Source organism: Rousettus aegyptiacus, unplaced genomic scaffold, assembly GCF_014176215.1.
Source record: "Rousettus aegyptiacus isolate mRouAeg1 unplaced genomic scaffold, mRouAeg1.p scaffold_m13_p_1, whole genome shotgun sequence".
NCBI lineage: Eukaryota > Metazoa > Chordata > Mammalia > Chiroptera > Pteropodidae > Rousettus > Rousettus aegyptiacus.
Window position 1 is genome coordinate 121,267,045 of NW_023416284.1, and position 18,962 is coordinate 121,286,006.

The 18,962-nt window shown below is 34.4% G+C and overlaps 1 protein-coding gene across 9 annotated transcripts in view; it reads left to right on the plus strand.

Annotated features, from left to right (window-relative positions):
- Positions 1-18,962, plus strand: part of SENP6 (SUMO specific peptidase 6) — a 91,719-nt gene that overhangs the window by 3,456 nt on the left and 69,301 nt on the right. The gene's annotated exons all lie outside the window — the stretch shown is intronic.

Genomic DNA, 18,962 nt, shown 5'->3' on the forward strand with positions numbered 1-18,962 from the left:
CTACTAAAATATAAGCTCCATGAAAGCAATGACTTTGTTTTTTCACCTTCATATTTCTTGCACCTGGAACATATTTGTTGTTAATGAAATAAGATTATAACAATATGATAAAGGCTATAGAAGAAATATACATACAGAACAATGAAAGAATGGAAAAGTCGTTTTACATAGTGTTAGAGTCAGGAAAAGCTTTCCTGAGGTAGTGACACCTGACTTAAGGTAACACATTAACTATGGGACTCTTTAGAAGATGGCAGAGAGGATAATGCATGTAAAGATTCTCAGATGATACATGATTCCATTTGTTAAACAAAATGGTCCTTATGGCTGAAATGTAGCAAGCAAAAGAGGGTGATTTGAAAGAGAGACAGCAGATCTATCATGCAAGATAATTTTTATTTCATTCTGAGAAGTGGGAAATCATTGGACAGTTTGGGGCAAAGGTCTGTCATGATATTTATCTTTTAAAAAAAATCACTGTTCAGTGTGGAATGGATTAGAGAAGAGTAAGTAAAAGCATGAGTTAGGAGACTTACAGTGATTTAAAATACAGGGGCTTGGGATAGGGTGGTGGCAGTGGAGGCTGGGGAAGAGTGGTTAGAAGGAAGATATCTTTGGACGTAGAGCTAACAGAATTGCGGATCGAAGTAAGGGAGAAACCAAGGATGATTCTTAGGGTTTTTATTTGAAGTGTTGTAGGGTAATTCCATTTACTGAGGTGGAGTCAACAGGTAGAGGAATAGGAAGTAAGTTAATAGCACTGCTTTGTTCAAATTGAGTTTGAGATGTCTTTGTCATCTATATTCTAAATTATATTTTAAATTCTTAATAACCACTAAGTAAAATATTAATACCATTTATTTTTCTGGCTTCATTAGGAAAAAGACTTACTGGTTACTATTACACTTTATTTTGTTTGTTTAATATCACCCTGAAATTATGTGCATTTTATTAGGCCACAGCTTGTATGGAATTTTTTTTTTCTCTTTGACTCGTTACTTTCTGTTTCATACATTTCAGGTTTCCTTATACTGTTTTTTCACTTTTGGCAGTTTAGCAGGTTTCTTTTTGTTTACTCAGCAGATATTTATTAACTAACTATATTGTAGGTACTGAGCTGAGGGAGAATCACAATGATGGGGGAAATATGATTTCTCTATGAAGTTTCTAGTCTACTGAGGAAAGTCGGTGATGAAATAATCACACTTGTAAATGTAAAATTTCAACTGTCCTGCAGCAAAAGGGAATTATTCATAACAATGAGAATTTGATCTAATCAGAACAGATCGAAGGGCGAATAAGAGAAGAAGAGGTGGAGAAACAGAACTTTCCAGGCAGAGGGAATGAAATGGTCCATGGCACATTCAGAGAACTAAAAAGAGGACTGTATGGTACTAGCAAGGAGAGTAGTACAAGATGAGACTGGAGGTAACATCATCAGATTTGTTTCAAAAAAGGTCACTGGCTACCACTGGGAGAAAGCTTTAGAGAGGGAGGAAAGGTATCAGCAAGACCAGTTAGGGAACTTGCAGGATAGGGCAGAGGTGATGATAACTAGTTTGTTTTTGTAACATTTCTGTTGATATTTTCCACTTTCTCTCCTCTGTAGAATCTCTAACAAGCTTACTTTCACATTTATGTCTTTCTTTATGCTGTACTTGTTCATATCTAACTTACTTTCCCTTTGCCTTTTTTCTTCTATCAAATAATTGCCTCACCAATATTTTCTCCCTTTTTTTTTTTTTCTTTTCCATCCATCCATCCATCCATCCATCCATCCATCCATCCATCCATCCATAACTACATTGTTTTCTTTTTCATTCCGGGCCCATTTCTCTTTGTGGACTTTGTGCACTAGGTTGAAAAGACTGCAGTGTTGTCCTATATACCTGCAAAATTGCTTCTATCTCTACATGAGAAGTATTTTCTATTTCCCCTAAGCCATATCTAGCCTTGCTTAAATGTCTATAAATGCAGTTCAGAACCTAATTAGTTTGTCACTTTTACTGGGGACAGTAATACCTCACAATATCTCTTGTACCAAAATAATTTCTCCTAAATGATCAGCATTCCATGAATATGAACAGGGCCTTTGGTTTCAGCCTGCTCGGAGGAACACACCACAGAATTCTCCATTTAACCCTGCTCCTATTTCTTTTGATTGTACTACTTTTAGAAACTACATCATGGTGTCATTCCTTATTTATTCCTTAAGTATATATATTTCCTGGTTTCATCCAAGTTAAACTGATATATTCTGCTTATCACTTGATTTCATGTACTCATAGAATAGGAGAGTAGAAAGAAACTTGGAATGGAAATGATTTTTATTAGAAATCCATTGAGAGAGCATGAACTCAGAAGCCAGAATGCTAGAATCCAACATCTAGCTCTACTACTTACTAGCTGTGTGATCTTGGATATAGATTCTTTAACCTCTGTATTCTTATCTATAAAACAAGGATAATAACTATAGTTATAAAGTTGCCATGAAGATTAAATGTGTTAGCATATAGTACATTCTTAGAACAATTCCAGGCATACAATTCCAAGCATTATGTGTTAGTTGGTATTAATTATTATGTTTATTTTCTTAGGCAGAGAAGAGGAAAAGAATTTCCTTTTCTTGCTTTCATTCCATCTTGCCTTTTATTTGAAATTTAGTTTTTAATGTTTTTCTTTCACTTACTTTCTTTTTCTAGTTATTAGCCTATTCTTGATATTGTAGGTTAGTAGTGTAGTGTGAGAGGAAAGAGAGTGAAATTATGTATTCCATATGTCTAGACTTCCATTAAGTTGATTGTTCCTGTTGCCGTTACTAACGTATGCTGAATATTTAAGGAAATATTTAAAGATGTGGAGAGGTTACATGACCTAGAGTACTTTAGTGGGGAAATCAGAACTGGAACTTGAGACCTGACTTACAGCCTTAACCTCCTTCAGCATTTCTGTCCTGCCTCCATCCTTTCCTTCTTTATCCTTTTACTTCCTGATTCTTCCATTTTCCTACTTTCCCTTTGGGATGGGGGCAGGACAAGGGAAGGAAAAATAATAGGAATTTATGGGGAATTAACATTTATTGATGAAGCAGCACTGTAAGAGGGTAAAAGCAGAAGCCACAGATATTTTAAGGCCAGCTTCAGAAATGACAGTTACTTCTGCTACATTACATTGGCCCAAAGGTCACAGAGCCAGGCCAGATTTAAGGGGAGGGGAATTAGGCATCACCATTCAAGGGCACGAGCAGCAAAGAAATTGCAGCCATCTTAATCTACACAACTGTTTTTCCTCTCTCATACCTATGTGGTGTTTTTTTGTTTGTTTGTTTTTAATTCAATGAAGTCATACTATTTCTTAAACTTGGATGGTTTAGGAAGCTAAAGAAACAAAGTAGGCCACACAATTTGTAATTAGTTTCAAAGATATAAATAACAACATAAGTACTCATTGGTTTGACTTTTCTTTGATCAGGGGTTGATTCAATTACTGAATTTCGGAAACCAGGCAAGTATAAGAAAGAAGAAAAGAGGAATAATGTTAGAAACTTTTCTTTTTTCTTTCATTCAGGGATATCTGGGTCATACTGGAGTTGTTACTGTAATCTTTCTATTTTTATTACCTAAACTCTTAGAAAACATGGTCACATTATTTACAGTAAAAAATTAAACTGTACCAGTATAAAACACAACAGTTAATCCACGAAGTCAAAGTCAGACTGTTATTGATTACAATTACAAACCACTGAAGTTGTATACTTAAGTCACATTACTTGGAGTGATGCAACAGTGAATGGTCTATTATTGTCAGTTGCAAGTTATGGTTGCCAACATCAGCTACAAAAGACAGTGAATACAGAAGGCAGATAATCTATGCAGTATTCGTTTGACACTAAAAATGGTGTTGCTTTCAGCCCCTATTTTTTGGACTACCTGGTGGTGTACTTCCCAGAACCTTTTGCATCTATAACCAAAAATTACGACCTCCTTTCTCCTGAGGATGCAGACTTCCAGTGCTAAAATTGGGACAGTCCTAGGTAAACTGGGGCATTTAGACACTGCTTTGTCCCAACTTAACAACTACCTTGAGGCCATCTAAAACTATAGCCTTGAGTAGGAAAACAAAGAAGCCATATTTTGATCTTTTTTGCCTTTGGAGTTTTTTACTATTTCAAATACATTTCATCCTTGATTTGAATATCAAGTTGTTTTTCCTCCCATGTTAACTGCATTACAACCTTTGAAGCAGAGCAGGGAAAAAAAAAAGTGCTGGTGTCCAGTGTGTAGTAAATTTACTTTTTTATTTTTTGCAAAGGTGAATCCATTTTTTAGAAGATGAAGAGTTAGAAATTTTTCGAGACTCGTTTGTACACTGTCTTTCCTCTGTTCAAAAATCTGCAAATTTCCTGCCTCACAAACTCATATGTATGAATCTGTCACCAAGTCCTGGAGACATGCTGAAGATACTACCTCTTCACCACCATGACCTCTCTTGATTTTGGCTTCATGGAAACCAGAATCTTCTCTGCCTCTGATAACTCCTGTGGTCACAGTTTGGATGAAATGGGGTTCCAAATGTTTTGACATTTAATCTTTTTTCTTTGGTCCGCATTGATCTCCATTCTCTTTTATCACAAGAAATACCAAAGAATGATTTAATTTTATCAGAATTAAGTCTGATAATCTTTTTTTAATAGTTATGGTGTTTTTATTTTTTAATTAATTAATTTTATTTGAATAAATGATTTAAATTTTTTCCCTCTGTCTACCTTCTCCCTCTCCCATAACCCCCTCCCTCCCCTCTGGTAACCACTAGTCCATTGTCCACATCCATGAGTCTCTGTTTGTATTTTGTTTTTAGATTTATATTCCACATATAAGTGACACCATGTGATTTTGAACTTTTTCTATCTGGCTAATTTCACTTAGTATGATTATTTCAAGGTCCATCCATGTCGCAAATGGCAATATTTCATCTCTTATAGCTGAATAATATTCCATTGTTTATATGTACCACAGCTTCTTTAGCCAATCATCTATCATAGGTGATTGCTTCTGTGTCCTGGCCACTGTGAATAATGCTGCTATGAACATCGGTGTGCAAATATCTTTTCAGCTATGAGTTTTCAAGTCTTTGGGGGAAATGCCCAGTAGAGGGGTTGTTGGATCATATGGTAGATCAATTTTTAGGTTTTTTGAGAAACCTTCATCCTGTTTTCCATAGTGGCTGTACCAATTTGCAGTCCCACCAGCAGCGTATGAGGGTTCCTATTTCTCTGCATCCTCTCCAACATTTGTTATTACTTGTCCTGTTAGCTATTCTAACAGGTGTGAGATGGTATCTTCTTGTGGTTTGAATTTGCATTTCCCTAATAGCTAGTGATGTTGAGCATCTTTTCATGTATTTGTTAGCTATTTGTATGTCTTCTAGGGGGAAGTGTCTGTTCAGGCCCTCTACTTTTTGATTGGATTATTTTGTTGTTGTTGTTGTTGTTGTTGAGTTCTTTTTATATTTTGTGCATTAGGTCTTTATTGGAGTTGTTGCTTGCAAATATATTTTCTCATTCGGAGGATTGTCTCTTTACCTTGTTGATGATTTCTTTTGCTGAGCAGAAGCTTTTCAGTTTGATGTAGCCCCATTCATTTATTTTAGCTTTTACTTCCCTTTGAGGTCAAATTCATAACCCTCTTTTAAAGTTCAAGGTCCTTGAGTTTCGTTCCCATGTTTTCTTCTATGCTTTTTATTGTTTCAGGTCTTATATTCAGGTCCTTAATCCATTTTGAATTAATTTTGGTGTATGGTGATAGACAACAGTCTAGTTTCATTCTTTTACAGGTGGCTTTCCAGTTTTCCCAGCACCATTTATGGAAGAGGCTTTCCTTTCTCCACTGTATATTTTTGGCTCTTTTGTCGAAAATTATTTGCCCATGTAAATATGGGTTTACTTCTGGACTCTAGATTCTGTTCTACTGCTCTGTGTGTCTGTTTTTCTGCCAGTACTATGCCATTTTGATTACTGTCGCTTTGTAGTATAATTTGAAGTCAAACAGAGTGATGCCTCCAGCCTCATTTTTTTTCTCAGGATGTCTTTGGCAATTTGGGGTCTTTTGTGCTTCCATACAAATCTGATGATTTTTTTGTTCCATTTCTTTAAAAAATACTGATCGGATTTTGATGGGGATTGCATTAAATCTCTATAATGCTTTAGGTAATAAGGTAATTTTAACTATGTTGATTCTTTTAGTCCAGGAAGACAGAACATCTGTTTCTTAGTATCTTCTTCGATTTCTTATAGTTTTCATTATATAGGTCCCTCGCGTGTTTCATTAGATTTATTCCTAGGTATTTTAATCTTTTTGTTGCAATTGCAAAAGGAATTATTTTTTTCCACTTCTTTTTCTGACACTTCGTTATTAGAGTATAGGAACGCTATGGATTTTTGAACATAGATTTTGTATCCAGAAACTTTACTGTTATTTGCTTATTGTTTCTATGGAAAGTTAGGCCCTACTCTCTCTATGTAGTTTAAAAGCCTCTTGATGTGATCTCTGCATTAGGGTACTAAAACTTGTAATATGGTGGCCCAGGGCTCCAAGAGATTGCCATTGGAGAATCTTGACAGGTTCTTGAGATCAAGACTGGATCAATAGCACTACAGAGCCACCAAAAATTTCTTTATTGGCATTTTTCTGACATTTGCATTTGAATCTGTTTTCTTTCACTGCTTCTTACATTTCTAAATTTTATATTTCTGTTGCAGAAGTTAACTTCTGTCTCAGTGATCTTTTTAAAATATTTTGTCCTATTTTTTTTTGTAAAATATTATCAATGATAGTTTAAAAATTTGGGGGAAATATTTTACATTAATGCGAACTAAAAAGAATAATATAGCAAAAAACTCATGTTCTACTTCCTCACCTAAAGAAAACATCACCAATACAGTTGAAGCTAGGGTAAACTATTTCCTTCTGGCATCCTCCTACCTCCTTTCCAGGGGTAACCACCATTCTTATATTAAGTAGTTTTCAGTCTCCTTCATTTCATTGTACTTTACTCTTTATGTATGTATCTCTGAACTGCGTGTGTGTGTGTAAATTGTTTTGCATATTTTAGTATATTTTATAAATCATGTTATACTGTATTCTGCAACTTTTCATTCTTACAGCATTGTTTGAGAGATTGATGGTGATGATCTAGTGCTTTTATTTTTATTGTCCTTTAGTATTTCATAATACAAATATACTACATTTTTTAAAATTTTATTTTCTTGGTTTCAAGTATACAGTGCATTGGTTGAACATTTATATAGTTTATGAAACGATCCCCTTAATTGCTCTTTCTCTCCTCTGGCTCTGTACCTAGTCCTTATATTAATGCTGACTGTATTCCCTGTGCTGTGCTTCCCATTCTTGTGACCATCTGTCAACTACTAAATTATACTACATTTTATTTATACATTCCCCTGTTTGGAAATTTAGGTTCTGTCCAACTTTTTACTATTACATACACTGCTACTATGGATATCTAAGTATATCTCATGTTGCTAGTATTGTATTAACTTTTTTAAAAAGTACATTTCCTTGTGCACATGTGCATGTTTCTCTAGGCAGAAGTCAGCAAACTTTATTGCAAGAAAGGGCCAGATAGTTACTTTGCAGTCCACACAGTCTCTGTGGCAGTTCACTGAATGCTGCCATTTTAGCAAGAAAACAGTAATAGATAATACGTAAGCAAATGAGTGTGGCTGTATGCCAATAAAACTTTGTGAACACTGAAATTTGAATTTTTTATAATTTCATGTGTCATGAAACATTCATATGATTTTTTCCCCCCTTAATCATTTAATAATGTAAAAGCCCTTCTTAGCTTATGAGCCTTATGAAAACAGGCAGCATGCCAGATTTGGCTAGGCCATACTTTACTGACACCTGATCTAGTGTATCCCTTAGCAGTGAAAATATTGGAATTATCATGTGTAATTCCAGCTTCACCTAGGTATTGCCAAATTGATTTACAAAGTGCTTTCTCTAGTAGTTTTTAAGTTTTCCTATTTATATACATTATTACCTACTTGACAATATCTGATGTTTTAGTTTTTGCTCTGATGGAGTTATCACATGGTTGTTTGACTTTGAGGTACTGTTGTTTATTATAAGGCGGAATACAGATGGTCCTTGATACTATGGTTCCACCTAAAAATTTTCAACTTTACAATGGTGTGAAAGCATATGCATTCAGTAGAAACTGTACCTTGAATTTTGATCATTTACCAGGGTAGTGATAGGCCGTATGATACTCTGGTGATGCTGAGCAGCAACAGCGAGCGTGGCTCCCAGTCAGGCACACAATCTCAAGAGTAAGGCACTGGTACTCTATAGTTTTTTTGTTGTGTTTGATGATTTTGCTAAACTGTAGGCTAATGCAAGTATTCTCATGAGCATGTTTAAGGTAGTCTGGGCTAAGCTCTGATGTTCAGTATGTTAGGTACATTAAGTGCATTTGGGATTTAAAATGCACTTAACCAACCTATTTGGAAGTCGAGGAGCCTCTGTACAGCAGGTCCTCCAATAGTATCATTTTGTTATAATGGTGATGAGATGCCGTAAGAAATTAACTCTTATTGGTAACAGTTAGCCTATGGTAAAATTATACCATTGTTACATTATGCATTCTGCTTAAATTCACAGAACTTACCGATGACTTTGAGGAGTTACTGTATTTTTATTGCTGTATTTAAAAATATTATTCATTGTTCATTTAACATTAAAAAAATATTGAGTACCAACCTAGAGTTAATCCGTATTCAATTGCACGAGTTAATTGCTCATTCATATCATCTGCCCATTTTGTTTTTCTCTTGGACTATTGGGGTTCTTTATATACTTTAAATAGTAAACCTTGGTTTAATTATATGGATCGAACATATGTTTTATGTAATTAATACTTGTCTTATTTTTTCAATTGAATGGAATAATTTATGAACAACTTTTTAATGTAGTCATCTGCTTTTTTAATGTGTTTTTTTCTGTCACAAGAAATCTTTTAGTCTTACTGGTCTTTTGTATTATAATTTTATTTTTTTGTTTTATTAATTACTGTTTATTCTTTAGTTTATATGACAGCAGGAGAGTGCCAGTTAGCTATGCAGGCTGTGGTAACTAAATTTCAAAATCTCTATGTAGTGTATGCCTTATGTTTTCTTTACATTAAAAATATTTTTAAAACTATTAAATATTTACAAACTATATATCTGATAAGGGGGTAATATCCAAAATAGTTGAAGAACTCATTCAACTCAATGACAAAAAAACAAATAACCAAACTGAAAAATGGGCAAAAGACCTGAACAGACATTTTTCCAAAGAAGATGTGTAGATAGCCAACAAGTATACTATAAGGTGCTGAATATCACTAATCATTAGGGAAATGCAAATCAAAATCAAGGTGAGATATCACCTCAGGCCTGTTAGGATGGCTATCATCAAAAAGGCAAGAGATAAATAAGTGGAGAAAAGGGAACCCTTGTGCACTGTTGGTGGGATTGCAAATTGGTACAACCACTATGGAAAATGGTATGGAAGTTCCTTAAGAAATTAAAAATAGAACTATCATATGTTCCAGCATTCTGGAAATATATCTGAAGGAAATAAAAACACTGTCACAGAGATATCTGTACCCCCATGTTCATAGCAGCATTATTTACAATACCCAAGACATGAAACAGTGCCTCGCAGATACTGAGGAATGACTGAAGTTGAAATCATACAGCATGTAGCCTTTTCAGATTGGCTTGTTTCACTTAGAAATATACATTTAAGGTTCCTCCATGTCTTTTCATGGCTTGATAGCTCATTTCTTTTTAGTGTCAAATAATATTCCATTGTCTGGATGTATGAGAGTTTATCCATTCACCTACTGAAGGACATCTTGGTTGTTTCCGAGTTTTGGCAGTTACGATAAAGCTGCTATAAGCATCCGTGTGCAGGTTTTAGTGTGTACATTTGTTTTAAACTCCTTTGAGTAAATATCAAGGAGTGAAATTGCTATATTACATAATAGTATTTTTAGTTTCGTAAGAAACTGCAAATCTGCCTTCTGAAGTGCTGTATCATTTTGCCTTCCTTTCAGCAATGACTGAGAGTTCCTGAAGCTGCACATCTTCACCAGCATTTGGTGTTGTCAGTGTTCCAGAGTCTGGCTATTTTGATAGGTAGTGGCATCTCATTGTTTAAATTTGGATTTCTTTGATGATATGTGATGTAGAGCATCTTTTCATATGCTTATTTTCCATCTCTATATTTTCTTTGGTGAAGTGTGTCTGTTAAGATGTTTGGCCCATTTTTTTCATCAGGTTGATTGTTTTCTTACTGAGTTTTAAGAGAGTTCTTTGTATTTTTTGGATGAAGTCCTTTATCAGATATGTCTTTTGCAATATTTGCTCCCAGTGTGTAGCTTGTCTTCTAATTTTCTTGACATTGTCTTTAACAGCAAAAGTTTTTAATTTTAACGCTCAGCTTATCAATTCTTTCTTTCATGGGTCGTGCCTTTTCGTTATATCTAAAAAGTGATGATCATACTCAAGGTCCTCTACCCAAGGTTTTCTGTTATTTTATCTTCTAAGATTTTTATAGTTTTTATTTTATATTTAGGTCCATGATCCCTTTTGAATTAATTTTTGTGAAGGGTGTAAATTCTCTGTCTAGATGAAATTTTTTACATGTGGATGTCCAATTGTTCTAGCACCATATTTTGAAAAAGTAAAACTATCTTTTGTTCTACTGTTTTGCTTTTGTTCCTTTGTCACAGATCAACTCTATTCTGGGCTCTCTGTTCTTCTCCACCAATTCAGTCATCTATTCTTTTGGCAATAACACACTGACTTGCTTACTGTAGCTTTATGGTAAGTCTTGAAGTTGGGTAGGATTCATCTCCGTATTTTTTCTTCTTCAATACTTTGTTGGCTATTCTGGGTCTTTTGCCTCTCCAAATAAATTTTAGAATCAGTTTCTTAACATCCATAAAATAACTTGCTGAGATTTTGATAGTGATTGTCTTGAATCTATAAGTTGGGGAAAACTGACATCTTGACAATATTGACAGTTCTATCCATGAACATGGAATATCTCTCCATTTATTTAGTTCTTTGATTTCATTCATCAGAGTTCTGTAGTTTTCTTTATATAGCTTTTGTTGATTTTTCTCTATTGGGTTCCTGTTCAGTTTTATTGATTTCTGTTCTAATTTTTGCTATTTCTTTTCTTCAGCTTACTTTGGAATTAAATTGCTCTCTTTCATAAGATAGAAGCTTAGATGATTTATTTTAGATCTTCTTTTCTAAGATACGCATTCAATACTATAAGTTCTCTGAGTACTGCTTTTACTACATCTCACAAATTTGGTAAGTTGTGTTTTCATGTAGTTCAAAACGTCTTTAAATTTATCGTGATTTCTTCATTGACCTATTTGTTGAGAAGTATATTTGTGTTGTTTAATTTCCATGTATTTGAGATTTTCCAGTTAATTCTTTTGTTACTAATTTCTAGCTTAATTCTTTTGTGGTTTGAGAGCAGACACTATGATTTCTGTTCCTATAAATTTGTTCAGTGTGTTTTATGGCCCAGAATATGTTCTATCTTATAGTGAATATTCCAAGTGAGCTTGAGAGAAATATGTATTCTTCCGTTTTTCGGTGAAATAGTCTATAGATGTCAATTACAAGCATACCTTGGAGATATTGTAGGTTCAGTTCCAGACCACCACACTAATGCAAATATTGCAATAAAGCAAATCACAAATTTTTTGGTTTCCTGGTCAAATAAATGTTATGTTTATATTATATTGTGGTCTGTTAGGTGTGCAATAACATTATGTCTAAAAACCTTAATTAAGAAATATTTTCTTTCTAAAAAATGTTAACCATCATCTGAGCCTTCAGTGAATTGTAATCTTTTTTCTTTTGATGGGTCTTTCCTCATCGTTGATGACTGCTGACTGATGAAGATGGTGGTTGCTGCAGGTTGGGTGCCTATGGCAGTTTCTTAAAATAAGACAGTGAATTTTGCTGCATCGATTGACTCTTCCTTTCATGAATGATTTCTCTGTAGTACTCAGTGCTGTATTATAGCATTTTACCCACAGAACTTCTCTCCAAATTTCAGTCAGTCCTCTCAAACCCTGCTACTGCTTTATCAACTCAGTTTTTGTAATATTCTAAGTCTTTTGTTATTTCAACAATCTTCACAGCATCTTTACCAGGAGTAGATTTCATCTCAGGAAACCACTTTCTTTGCTCATCCATGAGAAGCAGCCTGTCATCTGTTAAAGTTTCATCATGAGATTGCAGCAATTCAGTCACATCTTCAGGTTCCACTTGCTAGTTCTGCTGCTTTTTATACCACGTCTGCAGCTACTGCTTGCATATTTCGGCTCTTTGGCACAAGAGGCCTAGCTTTTGGCCTATCTTGGTTTTTGAACATGCTTTTCTCACTAAGCGTAATCATTTCTAGCTTTTGATTTAAAGTGATAGATGTGCAGTTCTTTTTTCTTTGAACACTTAGAAGCCATTGTAGAGGTACTAACTGGCCTAATTTCAATATTGTATGTCTCGGGGAATAGGAATGCCTAAGGAGACAGAGAGAGATGGGGGTCGGCCGCTTGTCGGAGCAGTCAGAACACACACAACATTTATGAAATAATTTTACCAGGTTATGTGGGCGTGGTTTGTGCTCGCCCTTAAATTACAGTAGTAGAATCAAAGATCACTGATCACCAGTCATCAAAGCAAATATAATAATAATGAAAAAATTTGAGAATTACCAAAATGTGACACAGAGACTTAAATGCTGCTGGAAAAACAGTATTGGTAAACTTGCTGGATACAGGGTTGGCACAGACCTTCAATTTGAAAAAAAAAAAAAAAAAAAAATTCTGCTAAGTACAATAAAATGAGGTATGCCTGTAATCTAGTTGATTGATGGTGTTATTGAGTTCAGCTATGTCATTCTTGATTTTCTGCTTGCTGGATCAGTCCACTTCTGATACAGCAGTGTTATAGTCTCTATGGTCACAGATTCATCTATTTCTTTTTGTAGTCTATTAGTTTTTGCCTTATGAAGTTTGACACAGTTGGTACGTACAAACATGTTAAAGATTGTTATGCCTTCTTGGAGAATTGACCCCTTTAACATTGGGTAATGCCTTTTTTATCCCTAATAACTTTACTTGCTTTGACATTTGCTTTGTCTGAAATTAATATAGTTACTCCTGTTTCTTTTGATTATTGTTAGCATAGTGTGTCTTTCTCCAGACCTTACTTTTAATTTACATGTGCCTTTTTATTTAGAGTGGGTTTCTTGTAGACAGCTTATGGTGGGTCTTGTTCGATGCACTCTGACAATCTTTCTCTTTTAATTGATGAATTTAGACCATTTATATTCAAAGTGATTTTTGATATAGTTGGATTAATGTCTACCATATTTGTTACTGTTTTCCATTCGCTCCCTTTTTCTTCCTGTTTTTGTCTTCCACTATTTTTTTGCCATTGAACATTTTGTATGATTCCATTTTTTTCTTTCTTTGCATTTCAGTTATACTTCATTAAAAAAATTTTTAGTGGTTCCCTTAGAGTTTGCTGTATACATTTATAACTAATCCAAGTGTACTTTCAAGTAACACTTATTTCACTTCACAGGTAGTCTACATTAAACCTCCAACAATTCATCCATTTACAGCTTAGATTTTTCTACCCTAGCACTGGATCTTGTGGTAGTTTCCACTTGTGAGTCACTGCTGTGATAAGCTGTGATTCTTTAAAGTTTTTACTTTTTATTTTGAAATTACATTTAGGATAGTTGTAGAACTAGTACAAATAATTCTCATATATGCCCCTAACTTATTTCCACAAATGTTAACATTTAACACAGTTGCTTTATTATAGTTTATCTCTTTCTAACTATACATATTTATATAAACATAATTTTTTTCCCCTCAACTATTCGAAAGTAAATTTCAGGCATACTGCTCATTTACACCTAAATACTCAGTGTCCTACCTGCCCTTTTTAAGGAACTGTACATTCTGTTAAAGTACTACAGTACAGTTACCAAAATCAGAAAATTAACATTGATATTGCACTATTATCTAATCTACGGACTTTATTTCAGTTTTACCAGTTTATCTGAAAATGTTCTTTATAGCAAAAGGAAAAAAAATTCTGGCTCAGGGTCCAATCAAGGATTATTTATTTAATTAGTCTTGTTTCTTAATCTGGAATAGTTTTTCAGTCTTTCTTTGTCTTTCTTTACCTTGATATGTTTGAAATGCACTGGACAGTTATTTTGTAGTTTGGATTTATTTGATGCTTCTTCATGATTAGATTCAAGTTATGGATTTTTATAAGGAATGACAAATTAAGTGATCTTTTGTCTTATTACTGGTGAAATTAACTTTGATCACTTAGTTAAGATGGTGTTTGCCAGGTTTCTCCACTGAAAAGTACTATTTTTCTCTTTGTAGTTAATATATATTTTGTGGGAAAGTACTTTGAGACAATGTAAATATACTGTTTCTCATCATATTTCACTCATTAGTTTGACCCCCCCCCCCACACACACACTTATTTGTTAGTTTTAGCATCCATTGATGACTCATCATTTGGTTCCCAAATGATGATTTTTCCAATTTTATTCTTCTTTATATATTTATTAGCTCACGTTCTTCTAAATACATATTCAAATTTTTGAGCCTTTCTAGGGTTTTGTACATGAATAAATTTCCTTCTGGTTTGCGTTCCTTGTTCTTCATACACATTTTCTCTCGTTGACTTGACTTTATTATGCTAGTAAGGACCCTCACTATGTAGTTGAATAGTAGAACTGTTTATAGCTAATGCAGTGGGAAAATTATGTTTGCTGAAGGTTTTTGTAGTTACTCTTTCAGATTATAGAAGTTCCCTTCTGTTCTTAGTTTGCTAAGAGTTTTTATTTTTTTTGCGAGTATATTAATAATTTACAAATATTAACTTGCTTTTAGAATAAAGCCTACTTGATGGTAATATTTAAATATCACTGGATTTGATTTGCTCATATTTTATTTAGTGTATTATATCTGCCTTCATGAGAGAATGCTTGGTAATTTTTCTTCCTTGAATGTCATTGTCAGGTTTAGGATCATGCATTCTGACTTCATAAAATGAGCCGCAAAATGTTCCTTTTTTTATTTCTGGGAAAGTTTAGGTAAATTTGTTGCTATTTCTTACAAGTTTAAAAGAAGTTACTGGAGAAGCCCGCTGGGTCTGATTTTTTTTTTTTTTTATGGAAAGATTCTTAATAATGAATTCCATTTCTTTTATTGCTACAACAATGTTCACATCTTTTTCTTGTGTCAATTTGGTAATATTTATGCCTTCACAGGCATTTAAGGTTGCTTTTCTCTAGTTAACTAAATCAGTTCCTATGCACCTATCCATTAAATTCTCATCTTTCATTGATTTAGTTATATCACACATCTGCTGTTATCTCCCTTTCTGGGTTCTTTTGCTCTTACGGGTTTTTGCTTTTCTCTCTCTTTCCATTACTGTCATTTTGGTGGAGGATAAAGAGAAAAATGCATGGATTTAATTTGAGATACTTAACTGGGATCACTCAATGTTTATCTTTCCTCCCCCTCAATTTTATAAGTGGGGTATAGTGGACATAATTTTCCACTCTCATTACGAATGTGAGCCATAGCAGAATATTAAATTGTGATAGTCTCAAGGACTTCTGAGGATTTTAAGTTTTTGTTCATACTCAAAGTTGCTCTAAGCTTATGTTTTAAAATTTTCTTTGCCTTTTATATTTTTTTCACCAGCAGTTACTACTTTTGTGAGGCTATTTTTCTTTCACTTATTAATTTATAGATTCTAATCCGTTGATTAGGAAATAATATGATTAGGTTTGTTAGAAATGTGTGTACAAAACCCCATTTCTTTTAGGGCATAAAATGTCTTGATTTTTCATTATCTCCTGGCCTTTTTTGTTAACTTGCCTCTTGGTTTTCAAAGCTTTTGTCATGCCTGCTCTTTCTTAAAATTAACCAACCTAAAATCCTTATGCCAAAGAGAGATATTTTGGAGTGACAAATTCTGTTCCCCTATAGCTCCTAGGCTACAAACATGTAAAAGCAGTACTGAATACTATAGAAGTCGTAATTCAGTGGCATTTGTGTAATGCATTGTGCCATTATATTAAGATGGCTATGACATCCCTAGGGGATAGGATTTCTCAGCTACATTATAATCTGATGAGACCACTGTTGTATATGCAGTCCATCTTTGGCTGAAACTTCATTACATGGTGCATGATTGTACATGCTATGAATAAGACATCACTTTTGATGAACACTTGGCTGAGATAGTGATTGTCAGGTTTTTCACTGTCAATTTACTTTATTTCCATTTTTATCGTTGACTCTGGAAGTGAGTTACCAAGTCCAGTGTATATTGAAAGGAAGGGGAATTAAGTTTCATCTCTTAGAGGAGAGAGTTTGTATTTATTTGCGGGGTTATCATCCAATACTATTGTTATGTATTTTTGCTAAAATTGTTCTACCTTTGTTTAGCTATTGGCAGGGTCTTTCAGATTGGCTCCTTTAATCTTTTGACATGCCCACATATTTTCTATTTTTTTTTTCTTTTTAAAGTACCTCCTTGCTTTCTGTCACAACAGAATATTCCAGGCTTATGTTGTATTTTTCCTTCTTCATCCCTAGAATCAGTCATTTCTCCTTGGAGTCCTGGCTCCTTTTATTGGTGAATGGTATTTAGAAATCAAAATCTGGTTGTAGGTGTGCTCGTTGATACTGGGGTGTCACTGCTCCTAGACATCCTGAGTCTAAGCTCTGTATGCTACTATGGTACAATACATATCTATATTTGTTTCTGTATCTATCCATCTGTACATATATCAATATGAGCTCATATTAATCTCTCTAATAGACCTGGCTTTCCTCTCTTGCTACTTGTAACCTCTTTCTCTGACAGGGAGAAACATTGCTGCCATTATCTATTTACTTATTTGTCCATCCCCCGTATGCATATAAAGAAGTTTCAGATTTGCTTGTGATGGTTTATTTCCTCATGTTTATTTTTATTTATTTTTATTTTTAACATTTACAGCACTTCGTATATTCCTAGTTATTTTCTCCCGTTGAAATGATATTTTTGGTTGTGGTCTCACATTCTTTGAAACTTTTTTTTGAGGCTTATATTGAAATTTTTTATATATATATGTATATAGACACACACATACATACATACATCTATGTATGTATATATGTATGTACACACATGTACATATTTGGTACATATAATAAGCACTACATTTATTGCTGAATAACAGATTAATCAAAAATATGGTAGCTCAAAACAAAAATGTATTATCTCAGTTTCCATAAATCAGGAACCTGGAAGCAGCTTAGCTGGGTGATTCTAGTTTAAGGTTTCATGAAATTACATTTGGATTTCAACTGTGCCTGTATCATCTGAAGCCGTAACTAGGGAGGGAGGGTTTTTTCAAGAAGGCTTTCAAGGGTTCTCTCTCACATAGCAGGAAGGTGGTGCTGTTACCTGGGGTACCTCTTCATCTACATATGCCTTTCATCTTCCAAGGCTTCACTTCTCCATCCATATTCACCAGCAGAATTGCCTGATCTTCCTGGTGCCAATAGAGGGTCAGCAACTTGGTCAGCAGCTTGAAGAAAGACTGGATTGTGTGGCGCTGGAGCCAAGGCTGGGTGGACAGCTGCCACTGTTCCTTTGTCAGCCCCGTCTGCACCTGGGACAGTCTCTGAAATTTTATATTTTTTAAGAAGAGATTTCTCTTTGATTCAGTTAGTCTTTTAGTGTTTTGCTTTTATGGTTTTTTTTTTTTAATACATAATATAGAATTTACTCTTTTAACCATTTTTAAGTATACCGTTATGGATTGGCATTAGGTGTATTTATAATGTACAGTGATTGCCACTATCCATTTCCAAAACTTTTTCATCATCCCAAGCAAAAACTGTACCCTTTAAAAAATAATTCTCCATTCTCTTCTGCTTTTTGCTCCTGCTGTTCATTTTGTATCTCTGAATTTGCCTATTTTAGGTACCTTGTAAAAGCGGAATCATATAATATTTGACCTTCTGTGTCTGGCTTATTTCACTCCATGTAATGTTGTCAGGGTTCATTCGTGTTGTAGTGTGTGTCAGAATTTCATTCTTTTATCACTGAATAATATGTGTGTGTGTGTGTGTGTGTGTGTGTGTGTGTGTGTGTGTGTGTGTACAGAGCACATTTTGTTTATCTCTTAATGGACATTTTGGTTTCCACCTTTTGGCGATTGTGAATAATGCTGCTGTGAACATTGGTGTACAAATATCAGAGTCTATGCCCTCAGTTTTTTGGGGTATATACCTAGAAGTGGGATTGTTGGAGTTAAACCTTAAGAGGAACTGTCAAACTTTTTCTGCAGTGGCTGCAGCATTTTACATTCCCATCAACAGTGCATAAGAGTTGTAATTTCTCGACATCCTTTTCAGCACATTATTTTTTGTGGGTTTTTATTTTTAATAGCCATCTTAATGGGTGTGAAGTAGTATCTCGTTATAGTTTTGATTTGTATTTTCCTAATGTCTAGTGATACTGAGCATATTTTCTTGTGACACTTCTTAAATTATGGGTTCTTCTGGGCCATGTAGGCTGTGAAACTTCTGGTCTCAAATCTGAGTATTTATGAGCTTATGGTTAGGAGGAATTCCCTAATCATGGGGTGGTTACACTTTGTCTTCAATTTAATTCAGAAACCCAGAGCCAGAGACAAGACATAATTATTCCCACTGTCAATTTTTTCAGTGAGTTTCTTTTTTTTTTCTAGTTCACTCAGGGTGTCCTTCAGGTGTTCGCATCTTCAGTCTGACTTCTCATCTTGCTGGGGCCCCAAACT